Source organism: Mustelus asterias, chromosome 29 (assembly GCF_964213995.1).
Source record: "Mustelus asterias chromosome 29, sMusAst1.hap1.1, whole genome shotgun sequence".
NCBI lineage: Eukaryota > Metazoa > Chordata > Chondrichthyes > Carcharhiniformes > Triakidae > Mustelus > Mustelus asterias.
The window spans coordinates 19,853,711-19,865,880 of record NC_135829.1 but is presented as its reverse complement, the minus strand read 5'-3'; the positions used below and the strand labels follow the sequence as shown (position 1 = coordinate 19,865,880).

At 54.6% G+C, this 12,170-nt stretch overlaps 1 pseudogene across 1 annotated transcript in view; it reads right to left on the bottom strand.

The window, feature by feature from the left end:
• LOC144480584 (AP-3 complex subunit beta-2-like) overlaps positions 1 to 11,918 on the bottom strand; it is a 95,322-nt pseudogene extending 83,404 nt beyond the window's left edge. Inside the window, exon 1 of the transcript XR_013495693.1 lies at positions 11,794 to 11,918. The product of XR_013495693.1 is annotated as an AP-3 complex subunit beta-2-like (transcript). The remainder of the gene's footprint in view (positions 1 to 11,793) is intronic.
• Between the last annotated feature and the right edge of the window lie 252 nt (positions 11,919 to 12,170).

Sequence of the window (12,170 nt, the reverse complement as noted above, 5' to 3'; positions counted from 1 at the left end):
ACAAACCTCCAGCTCATCAGCCTGACTTTCATAGAGAATCCCGACAGTGCAGAGGAGGCCATTCGGCCCATCGAATCTGCACCAACTCTCCAACAGAGAATCATACCCTTCTTCCCTATTCTCATAACCCCACATATTTACCCCACTCATCCCCCTTACACTAAAGGGGCAAATTAACAGAGGAAACCCACACAGACACGGGGAGAACGTGCAGACTCCGCACAGACAGTGACCCCAGGCCGGGAATCGAACCCGGGTCCCTGGCGCTGTGAGGCAGCAGTGCTAACCACTGTGCCACCCCTGTGAATGATTGATTGGTAGGTAACTAAAAGAGAGCAGGAATTGCGGCTGAGCTATCTCAGTCAGGTTCCAGCAGGATATTTTCCACATTTGTGAAGTCACTCTTTGTGGTGATTGTTGCTTTAAGAGTTGCAATCTCCTTCCCTTACACAGTCATTGTTTTAGTTGCCCATGCAGATGTGGGTGTCTCTAGACCAGCATTTATTGCCCATCCCTAATTGCCCCTTCAGAAGATGGCAGTGAGCTTCCTTCTTGAACCGCTGCCCTCCCTGTGCTGTAGCTACACCCACAGTGCTGTTGGAAAGGGGGTTCCAGGATTTTGACCCAGCGACAGTGAAGGAACGGTGATATATTTCCAAGTCAGGATAGTGAGTGGCTTGGAGGGGAACCTCCAGGTGGTGACGTTCCCATGTGTCTGCTGCCCTTGTCCTTCTAGATGGAAGTGATCATGAGTTTGGAAAGTGAGTCTTGGTGAGTTCCTGTCACAACCGCTTCCAACAGTCCTGACTTTGCTCTCTCTTCTCTTTGACAACTTACTGCCTCGCTGGGGTGGTCAAACTCCCTGCCATTCAGGAGGCCATTCAGCCCATCGGGTCAGCACCGACTCTCTGACAAAGTGTCTTCCCCAGGCCCTCTCCCCCACCCTATTCCTGTAGGGACAATTTCCCCTCCCAGCCACTCACCACCCTGACTTGGAAATGTATCAGACATTCCTTCATAGTCTTTGGGTCAAAATCCTGGAATTCCCTCTCTAACAGCACTGTGGATGTACCTACACTACATGGGCTGCAGCGGTTCTAGAAGGTAGCTCACCACCTTCTCAAGGGGCAATTTGGGATGGGTAATAAGTGCTGGCCGAGTGACACCCACATGCCACCCCATGTATTTACCCTGCTAATACCCCTGACACCAAGGGGCAATTTAGCACGGCCAATCAACCTAACCCGCACATCTTTCGGACTGTGCGAGGACACCCACACAGACACAGGGAGAACGTGCAGACTCCATACAGACAGTGACCCAAGCCGGGAATCGAACCCGGGTCCCCGGCCCCAAGAGGCGGCGGTGCTAACCACTGTGCCACCGTGCCGGCCATTACTCAAAGGTTCTAAAGATTGGGGTTAATCGTCATGGGCTGTCCTTGCACCCATTGATTCAGTTGCCCTCCTTGGCCCTGGCATTCAGGCCAGCCACCTCACAGCCTGACTGCCACAAACACAGCCCACCTCCTACCCTGGCTGCCGAAACCGTCCTCCCTGCTCTTCCTTTGGCTGGACGATTCCAATCTCCCGATGGCTGCTCCACACTCCGGAATGTCAGCTCACGCAACGCCATGCACTCTATCCTGCGGAGAGTCTCACTCAACAACCAACCCTTCCCCCCCCCCACGGCTGACTCTCATTTCAACATACAAATCAGGAGTAGGAGGCCATTCGGCCCATCAAGCCTGAGCCACCATTCAACGCGATCACGGATGATCTGACTGTGACCTCAACTCCACTTTCCAGCTTATGTCCGGTGAGCTCCGACTCCCTCGGTGCTCAAGAATCTATCTACCTCTACCCTCAAAATATCCATCACCAACACCACTCTGGGGAAGAGATGTGCAACCTTCCAGAGGAAACCTTTCTTCTTATCTGTCTTATCTGGGAGGCCATTCATTTTTCAACTGTGTTCCCTGGTTCTAGTCTTTCCAACAAGGGGAAGCATCCTCTCAGCATCCATCCTACCGAGTCCCCTCTGGGTTTTATGTTTCAATCAGATTCCCCCCTCATTCTTCCAAACTCCAATGGATACAGGCCCAACCGATCCAAACATTCCCTGAGATAACCCCCCAACATCCCTGGAATCTGTCAGGTAAATCTACAATGAACAACTCCTAATGCATTTTTAAAGCCCTAACCCCAACTGCCCTTCCCCTGTGTACCTTAACAATAAGATTCAATAAGTACCATTGACACAGGGACCATGTGTTCAAATACGACAATAGCAGCTTGTGGAACTGCATTCACCAAGTCCAGTAACTTGAGGGAAATTTAAGTTTATTTATAGTGCCACAAGTAGGTTTACATTAACACTGCAATGAAGTTACTATGAAATTCCCATAGTCGTCACACTCTGGCGCCTGTTTGGGTACACTGAGGGAGAATTTAGCACGGCCAATGCACCCTAACCAGCACATCTTTCAGACTGTGGGAGGAAACCAGAGCACCCAGAGGAAACCCACGCAGAAACGGGGAGAACGTGCAAACTCCACACAGACAGTGACCCAAGCTGGGAATTGAACCCAGGTCCCTGACGCTGTGAGGCAGCAGTGCTAACCAGACCAGAACTGTCCACAGTTCCCCAGATGAGGTCTTAACAACACTGTGCAACTTTGACAAAACATCGCACAGTGGTTAGCACCGCTCCCCGTGTCTGCGTGGGTTTCCTCCGGGTGCTCCGGTTTCCTCCCCCAGTCCAAAGATGTGCGGGTTAGGTGGATTGGCCATGCTAAATGGCCCCTTAGTGTCAGGGGGACTAGCTAGGGTAAATACGTGGGGTTATGGGGACTGGGTGGGATTGTGGTTGGTGCAGACTCGATGGGCCGAATGGCCTCCCTCTGCACTCTAGGATTCCTACTTTTGTATTCCATTCCCCTTGCAATAAATGACAACATCCTATTTGCCTTCCGACTCACTGGATGAATCTGCAGACTAACCTCGAGCGATTCATGCATTGGGACACCCAGATCCCTCTGCAATCTGTGAAAGTTGAATGCAGTAAAAACTGGAATTAAAATTCAAATGATTACCATTGTCAGAAAAACCCATCTGGTTCACTAATGTCCTTTAGGGAATGAAATCTGCCGTCCTTACCCGGTCTGGCCTACATGTGACTCCAGAGCCACAGCAATGTATGATTGATTTTTAAATACCCTCAGGGATGGCCCAGCCAGCTCTCCCCATTTAGAGAATATTTTGCCTTTCTATTTTTCATGACAAAATGGACCCCCAAAGCCTCCAATGTTCAATTCTTATCACCTGCTTAAAGACGATGGTGATCTAACTCCTCACCCCCATATCCCCCTCCCCATCTCGCTCGAGACAAATAGATCCTCCCTCAATCGTTCCACTGTTCAGACTGGTCTTTTGCATACTCGACCTCTCAGCCTCCCTCTGCCACCACTGACAGGCATTTCTGCAGCCATCTATAACCCACCCAAGCTCACCCCCCTCTACCTTAAGATCCACTTTTGACAAGACATTCATCCTTGGTGTAACAGTGATGGAATTCTAGTGGCAGCAGTGTGCACCATGTACTTTCCACAGTGCCTCCCAAACCTGTGAGCTGTACCAACTAGAAGGACAAGGGCAGCAGACATGGTGGCACAGTGGTTAGCACAGTGCCAGGGACCCGGGTTCAACTCCCAGCTTGGGTCTGTGCGGAGTTTGCACATTCTCCCCGTGTCTGCGTGGGTTTCCTCCGGGTGCTCCGGTTTCCTCCCACAGTCTGAAAGACGTGCTGGTTAGGGTGCATTGGCCGTGCTAAATTCTCCCTACGTGTATCCGAACAGGAGCCAGAGTGTGGCGACTAGGAGATTTTCACAGTAACTGCAGTGTTAACGTAAGCCTACTTGTGACACTAATAAATAAACTTTAAACATGGGAACACCACCAACTGCAGGTCCACCTCCAAGTCACTCACCATCCTGACTTGGAAATATATCGCTGGGCCAAACTCCCTCCCTAACAGCACTGTGGATGTGCCTACACCACATGGATGGTAGCCATTCAAGAAGGCAGCTCATCACCACCTTCTCAAGAAGCTTGACACCATCCAGGACAAAGTAGCCCCACTTGATTAGCACCACATCCACAAACATCCACTCCCTCCACCACCGACGCTCAGTAGCAGCAGTGTGTACTATCTACAAGATGCACTGCAGCAATTCACCAAAGATCCTTAGACAGCACCTTCCAAACCCATGACCACTTCCATCTAGAAGGACAAGGGCAGCAGATACATGGGGACACCACCACCTGACTAACAGCACGGTGGGTGTTCCTACACCCCATGGACAGCAGCGGTTCAAGAAGGCAGGTCCTTCTCAAGGGGCAATTAGGGATGGGCAATAAATGCTGGTCTAACCAGAGATGCCCATTAAATAAGTTAAAAAATTATATCTGGTTACATTTCTGTCACGCACGCTAGGCTATTTTTCTACTTCAAAAGAACAATTTTTATTATTTCCCTTGACAGATGGTCACTGCTGAGAATCCGTGACTGCCCAGACTGAAGGGTTGCTATAGCAGACTGATGGTAAATAGTCAACTAGACATAATAGGCCTGACAAATAATCAGCATCGGAAGGATTAATAGAGCAAAGTACAGCACAGGAACAGGCCCTTCGGCCCTCCAAGCCTGTGCTAATCATGATGTCCCAACTAAAGAACAAACCTCCTGCCCTTACTCGGTCCATATCCCTCTATTCCCTCCCTATTCATGGACCCATCCAGATGTCTCTTCAAATGTTGCTAATGTTCCTGCTTCCACCACCTCCTCTGGCAGTGCGTTCCAGGCACCCACCACTCTCTGCGTGAAAAACTCCCCCCCCCCCCCCCCCCCCCCCGCAAATCTCCTTTAAACTTTCCCCCTCTCACCTTGAACCTGTGCCTCCTTGTAATTGACACTTCCACTCTGGGGAAAAGCCTCTGACTATCCACCCTGTCTGTGCGCCTCAATTTTGTAGACCTCTATCAGGCCTCCCCTCAGCCTCCATCTTTCCAGTGAAAACAATCCTAGTTTATTCAACCTCTCCTCATAGCCAACACCCTCGAGACCAGGCAACATCCTGGTGAAGCTTCTTTGCACTGTCTCCAAAGCTTCCACGTCCTTCTGGTAGTGTGGTGACCAGAACTGCACACAATACTCCAAATGTTGCCTAACCAAGGTTTTATATAGCTGCAACATGATTCTCCAACTCCTGTACTCAATGCCCCCACTGATGAAGGCAAGCATGCCATATGTTTTCTTAATCACCTTGGCCATCTGTGTTGCCACTTTTAGAGAGCTGTAGACCTGTACGCCCAGATCTCTCTGTATGTTAATGTTCCTAAGGGTTCTGCCATTGACAATATAATTCACACCTAAATTTGATCCTCCAAAATGCATCACCTCACATTTGGCCGGATTAAACTCCATCTGCCATTTGTGTGTCCAAGTCTCCAATCTATCTATATCCTGTTGTGTCCTCTGATAATCCCCGGCACTTGCAGCAACTCCAAACTTTGTGTCATCCGCAAACTTACTAATCAGACCCCCTACATTTTCCTCCAGATCATTTATATATACTTCAAACAACGGAAATCCCAGCATTGATCCCTGTGGAACACCACTAGGTACAGATCTCCACTCTGAAACACACCCTTCCACCGTTACTCCCTGTCCTCTATAACCAAACCAGTTCTGCATCCATCCAGCCAGCCCACCCCGAATCCCATGTGATTTTAGTTTCTGTACCAGTCTGCCATGTGGGACCTTGTCAAACACCTTCCTCAAGTCCATATAAACTACATCCACAGCCCTTCCTTCATCAATTATCTTTGCCACCTCTTCATAAAACTCAATCAAGTTAGCGAGACATGACCTTCCCCGTACAAAACCATGCTGCCTGTCACTAACCAGTCTATTTTCTTCCAAATGTGCAGATATCCTGTCCCTCAGTACCTTCTCCAAAAGCATCCCCATCACTGACGTCAGGCTCACCGGCTTACAATTTCCTGGATTATCCCTGCTTCCTTTCATAAACAAGGGAACAACATTGGCTATCATCCAGTCCTCTGGAACCTCGCCTGTGGTCAAATAGGATGCAAAGATATCTGTTAAGGCCCCAGCTATTTCTTCCCTTGCCTCCCACAATAACCTGAGATAGATCCCATCCGGCCCTGGGGACTTGTCTACCCTTAATGCAATTTAGGACACTCAACACTTCCTCCTTCGATATATTGACATTCTCTAGAGCGTTCACACACCTATCCCTGACCTCAACATCTGTCACTTCCTTCTCCTTGGTGAATACCGATACAAAGTACTCATTAAGGATTGCATGCAAGGGCTGACTGGCCTCTCTCATGGCTCCCAAGTCCGATGTTCCTATGCTGATATGAGAAAGACACTGGTGCCATGATGCCCACAGCTGGAGAACACTGCCCATTGAGGCAAACACAATGGGCACCTATACCAGGAACTGGGCGGTGCCCAGAGTTTGCAGAAGCAGCAACAGAAGAGAGGAGGGAGTACAGGGCATCTGGGTGATACTGGGTGCTGATTGGTGTACCCGAGGAGGGGGCTTGCATGGAAGGGGCTTTGGGGTTATCATTGACCAGAAACTCAACTGGACTCACTACATTAACACAGTGGCTACAAGAGCAGGTCAGAGGCTGGGAATCCTGCGGCGGGTAACTCACCTCCTGACTCCCCAAAGCCTATCCACCATCGACAAGGCACAAGTCAGGAGTGTGATGGAAAACTCCCCACTTGCCAGGATTGGTGCAGCTCCAACAACACTCAAGAAGCTCGACACCATCCAGGACAAAGCAGCCCTGCTTGATTGGCACCCCATCCTCAAACATCCACTCCCTCCCCCACCGACGCTCAGGAGCAGCAGTGTGTACCATCTACAAGATGCACTGCAGCAAATCACCAAAGATCCTTAGGCAGCACCTTCCAAACCCGTGACCACTTCCATCTAGAAGGACAAGGGCAGCAGATACATGGGGACACCACCACCTGCAAGTTCCCCTCCAAGCCACTCACCGTCCTGACTTGGAAATATATCACCGTTCCTTTGCAGTCGCTGGGTCAAAATCCTGGAATTCCCTCCCTAACGGCATTGTGGGTCAACCCACAGAACATGGACTGCAGCGATTCAAGAAGGCAGCTCACCACCACCTTCTCAAGGGCAACTAGGGATGGGCAATAAATGCTGGCCAGCCAGCGACGCCCATGTCCCACAAATGAATTAAAACAAACTACATGACAGTGGTATGGGGGGAAATGTTACTGGCCTAAATTTCAGAGGCTCAGGCTAATATTCTGGGACAGGGATTCAAATCTCACCATGGCAGCTGGTGGAATTTAAATTCAATTAAACAAAATCCGTGATGGAAAGCTCGTCCATAGAATCCCTACAATGCAGGACACCATTCAGCCCATCGAGCCTGCACTGACCCTCCGAAAGAACATCCTACCCAGGCCCTATCCCTGTAATCCCACATACATACCATGACAAATCCACTTAACCTACACATCTTAGGACACGAAGGGGGCAATTTAGCATGGCCAATCCACCTATCCAGCACATCTTTGGGAGGAAACTGGAGCACCCGGAGGAAACCCACGCAGACACGGGGAGAACGTGCAGACTCCACACAGACAGTGACCCAAGCCAGGAATTGAACCCAGGTCCCTGGCGCTATGAGGCAGCAGTGCTAACCACTGTGCTGCCCTAATGTCCTTTAGGGAAGGACATCCGCCATCCTTACCCAATCTGGCCTACATGTGACTCCAGGCCAGAGAGATCCAAGACTTCTACAGCACAGAAAGAGGCCCTTCGGCCTATCATTACTACACCGGCCATCAAGCACCTATCTATTCTAATCCCATTTTCCAGCACTTGGTCCGTAGCTTTGTATGCTATGGCATTTCAAGTGCCCATCTAAACGCTTCTTGAATTTTCGGAGGGTTCCCGGCTCCACCTCAGACCCGCAGCTGACTCTTAACAGCCCTCTGAAGGTTAGCAAGCAAGGGTAAAAGGGGACAGGGGCTACAAATGAGAGCTTTGCCAGCAGCACGGTGGCACAGTGGTTAGCACTGCTGCCTCAGTGCCAGGGACCCGGGTTCGATTCCGGCCTTGGGTCGCTGTCTGTCGGAGTTCTCCCCGTGTCTGCGTGGGTTTCCACCGGGTGCTCCGGTTTCCTCCCACACTCCAAAAAGATGCATGGGTTAGGGTGCATTGGCCGTGCTAAATTCCTCCTTAGTGTCTAAAGATGTGCAGGTTAAGGGGATTGGCCGTGCTAAATTGCCCCTTCGTGTCCAAACACATGCAGGTTGGGGAGGATTAGCCGGGTAATGGGGAGAGGGCAGGGCTGGGCCTGGTTATGATGCTCCGAAGTGTCAGTGCAGACTCAATGAGTTGAATGGCCTCTTCTGCACTGTACGGGTTTATGATTCTCTGACACCCACATCCCATGTGACAGTGAGAGAGAGAGAGAACAGAGAGTGCTGAGGCAAGAGGAACTTGTATTTAATCCCATGCCGTTACAACACAGTAAACAAGAGGCAGCTGCTGGCTGAAGCTATAAGAGCCGCTTACTATAGGTAGGAAATGGCAGCCTGCCAGGGAGCAGAGCATTGATTATTTCCAGGACAATGCATCCCTCCCTCTCCCTGCACCATCTCCTGGCCGATTAAAACCCGGATTCCCAAACCTCAGGCCCACCTTCATCTGCGCTGACAGCAACTATCCCTGCTGTCGTTTGCTACTCACTGGGGGAGGGGAGGGTGGATACACCCCATGCAGCATCCTCCTTCCCTCCACAGCCTGGGTGAACAGAAATCTGTGCAGTAAGGATGGGTGAAAACTCAGTGGAGATTTGCAATTCCTGAGCACAGAGAGAGAGAGGAAGAGAAGAGGGAGAGAGAGAGAGGAAGAGGAAAGGCAGGAGAGAGAGAGGGAAGGAGGGAAGGAGCCTTACACAATTATTCCCACAACCCTCATCTATCCCTCAGCATCCTTCCCCTTGCCCCCCTGCACCCTCCCCCTGCCCCCCTGCACCCTCCCCCTGCATCCCCCCCTTGCCCCCCCCTTGCATCCTCCCCTTGCGCCCCCCGCATCCTCCCCTTGCCCCCCCCTGCATCCTCCCCTTGCCCCCCCCTGCATCCTCCCCTTGCCCCCCCCGCATCCTCCCCTTGCCCACCCCCGCATCCTCCCCTTGCATCCCCCGCATCCCCCCCTTGCATCCTCCCCTTGCATCCTCCCCTTGCATCCCCCCCTTGCATCCTCCCCTTGCCCCCTCCCCTTGCATCCTCCCCTTGCCCCCTCCACTTGCATCCTCCACTTGCCCCCCCTTGTATCCTCCCCTTGCCCCCCCTTGCATCCTCCCCTTGCCCCCCCTTGCATCCTCCCCTTGCCCCCCCTTGCATCCTCCCCTTGCCCCCCCTTGCATCCTCCCCTTGCATCCTCCCCTTGCCCCCCCCTGCATCCTCCCCTTGCCCCCCCCGCATCCTCCCCTTGCCCACCCCCGCATCCTCCCCTTGCATCCCCCGCATCCCCCCCTTGCATCCTCCCCTTGCATCCTCCCCTTGCATCCCCCCCTTGCATCCTCCCCTTGCCCCCTCCCCTTGCATCCTCCCCTTGCCCCCTCCACTTGCATCCTCCACTTGCCCCCCCTTGTATCCTCCCCTTGCCCCCCCTTGCATCCTCCCCTTGCCCCCCCTTGCATCCTCCCCTTGCCCCCCCTTGCATCCTCCCCTTGCCCCCCCTTGCATCCTCCCCTTGCATCCTCCCCTTGCCCCCCCTTGCATCCTCCCCTTGCCCCCCCTTGCATCCTCCCCTTGCCCCCCCTTGCATCCTCCCCTTGCCCCCCCTTGCATCCTCCCCTTGCCCCCCCTTGCATCCTCCCCTTGCCCCCCCTTGCATCCTCCCCTTGCCCCCCCTTGCATCCTCCCCTTGCCCCCCCTTGCATCCTCCCCTTGCCCCCCCCTTGCATCCTCCCCTTGCCCCCCCCCTGCATCCTCCCCTTGCCCCCCCCCTTGCATCCTCCCCTTGCCCCCCCTTGCATCCTCCCCTTGCCCCCCCTTGCATCCTCCCCTTGCCCCCCCTTGCATCCTCCCCTTGCCCCCCCTTGCATCCTCCCCTTGCCCCCCCTTGCATCCTCCCCTTGCCCCCCCTTGCATCCTCCCCTTGCCCCCCCCCTTGCATCCTCCCCTTGCCCCCCCCTTGCATCCTCCCCTTGCCCCCCCCTTGCATCCTCCCCTTGCCCCCCCCTTGCACCCCCCCTTGCATCCTCCCCTTGCCCCCCCACTTGCATCCTCCCCTTGCCCCCCCTTGCATCCTCCCCTTGCCCCCCCTTGCATCCTCCCCTTGCCCCCCTTGCATCCTCCCCTTGCCCCCCCTTGCATCCTCCCCTTGCCCCCCCTTGCATCCTCCCCTTGCATCCTCCCCTTGCATCCCCTTGCATCCTCCCCTTGCCCCCCCTTGCATCCTCCCCTTGCCCCCCCTTGCATCCTCCCCTTGCCACCCCTTGCATCCTCCCCTTGCCACCCCTTGCATCCTCCCCTTGCCACCCCTTGCATCCTCCCCTTGCCCCCCCTTGCATCCTCCCCTTGCCCCCCCTTGCATCCTCCCCTTGCCCCCCCTTGCATCCTCCCCTTGCCCCCCCTTGCATCCTCCCCTTGCCCCCCCTTGCATCCTCCCCTTGCATCCTCCCCTTGCCCCCCCTTGCATCCTCCCCTTGCCCCCCCTTGCATCCTCCCCTTGCATCCTCCCCTTGCATCCTCCCCTTGCCCCCCCTTGCATCCCCCTTGCATCCTCCCCTTGCCCCCCCTTGCATCCTCCCCTTGCCCCCCCCTTGCATCCTCCCCTTGCCCCCCCTTGCATCCTCCCCTTGCTCCCTCCCTGCATCCTCCCCTTGCCCCCCTTGCATCCTCCCCTGCATCCTCCCCTTGCCCCCCCCTTGCATCCTCCCCTTGCATCCTCCCCTTGCTCCCTCCCTGCATCCTCCCCTTGCCCCCCCTTGCATCCTCCCCTTGCATCCTCCCCTTGCCCCCCCTTGCATCCTCCCCTTGCCCCCCCCTTGCATCCTCCCCTTGCCCCCCCCTTGCATCCTCCCCTTGCCCCCCCCTTGCATCCTCCCCTTGCCCCCCCCTTGCATCCTCCCCTTGCCCCCCCCTTGCATCCTCCCCTTGCCCCCCCCTTGCATCCCCTTTGCATCCTCCCCTTGCCCCCCCCTTGCCCCCTCCCCTTGCCCCCTCCCCTTGCCCCCTCCCCTTGCCCCCTCCTTGCCCCCCCCTTGCATCCTCCCCTTGCCCCCCCCTTGCATCCTCCCCTTGCATCCTCCCCTTGCTCCCTCCCTGCATCCTCCCCTTGCCCCCCCCTTGCATCCTCCCCTTGCATCCTCCCCTTGCCCCCCCTTGCATCCTCCCCTTGCCCCCCCCCTTGCCCCCCCCTTGCATCCTCCCCTTGCCCCCCCCTTGCATCCTCCCCTTGCCCCCCCTTGCATCCTCCCCTTGCATCCTCCCCTTGCCCCCCCCTTGCATCCTCCCCTTGCCCCCCCTTGCATCCTCCCCTTGCATCCTCCCCTTGCTCCCTCCCTGCATCCTCCCCTTGCCCCCTGCATCCTCATGATCTGACTGCATTCAGAGGGAAACCTCCTTTGATCCCATTGCTGGGACCTGTGTTGATTGCTGCAATCCTGATATGAATGTATGTACATTTTTTTGCCCACTTACCTTTTGTAGTCGCTGGAGAAGATGCCCCCACTGGCTGGGTCCTGCCCATACTCAGGCTCTCCCAGGGATGACCCCTTTTCCTCATTGTAAGTGGAGCTGGACATGGTGCTGAGGACAGAGCTCTCTCTCACACAGGGAGGATTAGCGCAGACCTCCAGCATCGGGAAGTCTCCTCAATGGGCGGGGCCAGCTTGCCCTGACGTCAGAGGGTGATATCACCCAGTCACGTGGGGAGAAAGTGGGCGGGGTTAGAACCTTGTGTAACTAACCAGAGGTTTCCATTCATTCAATCCCTGTCTCAGTCTATCCCCTCCCTTCCCGTTGCTTATCTCAATGGTTACTGCCACCCCCAAAAGGAGGCCCTTCTGCCCCTCTTT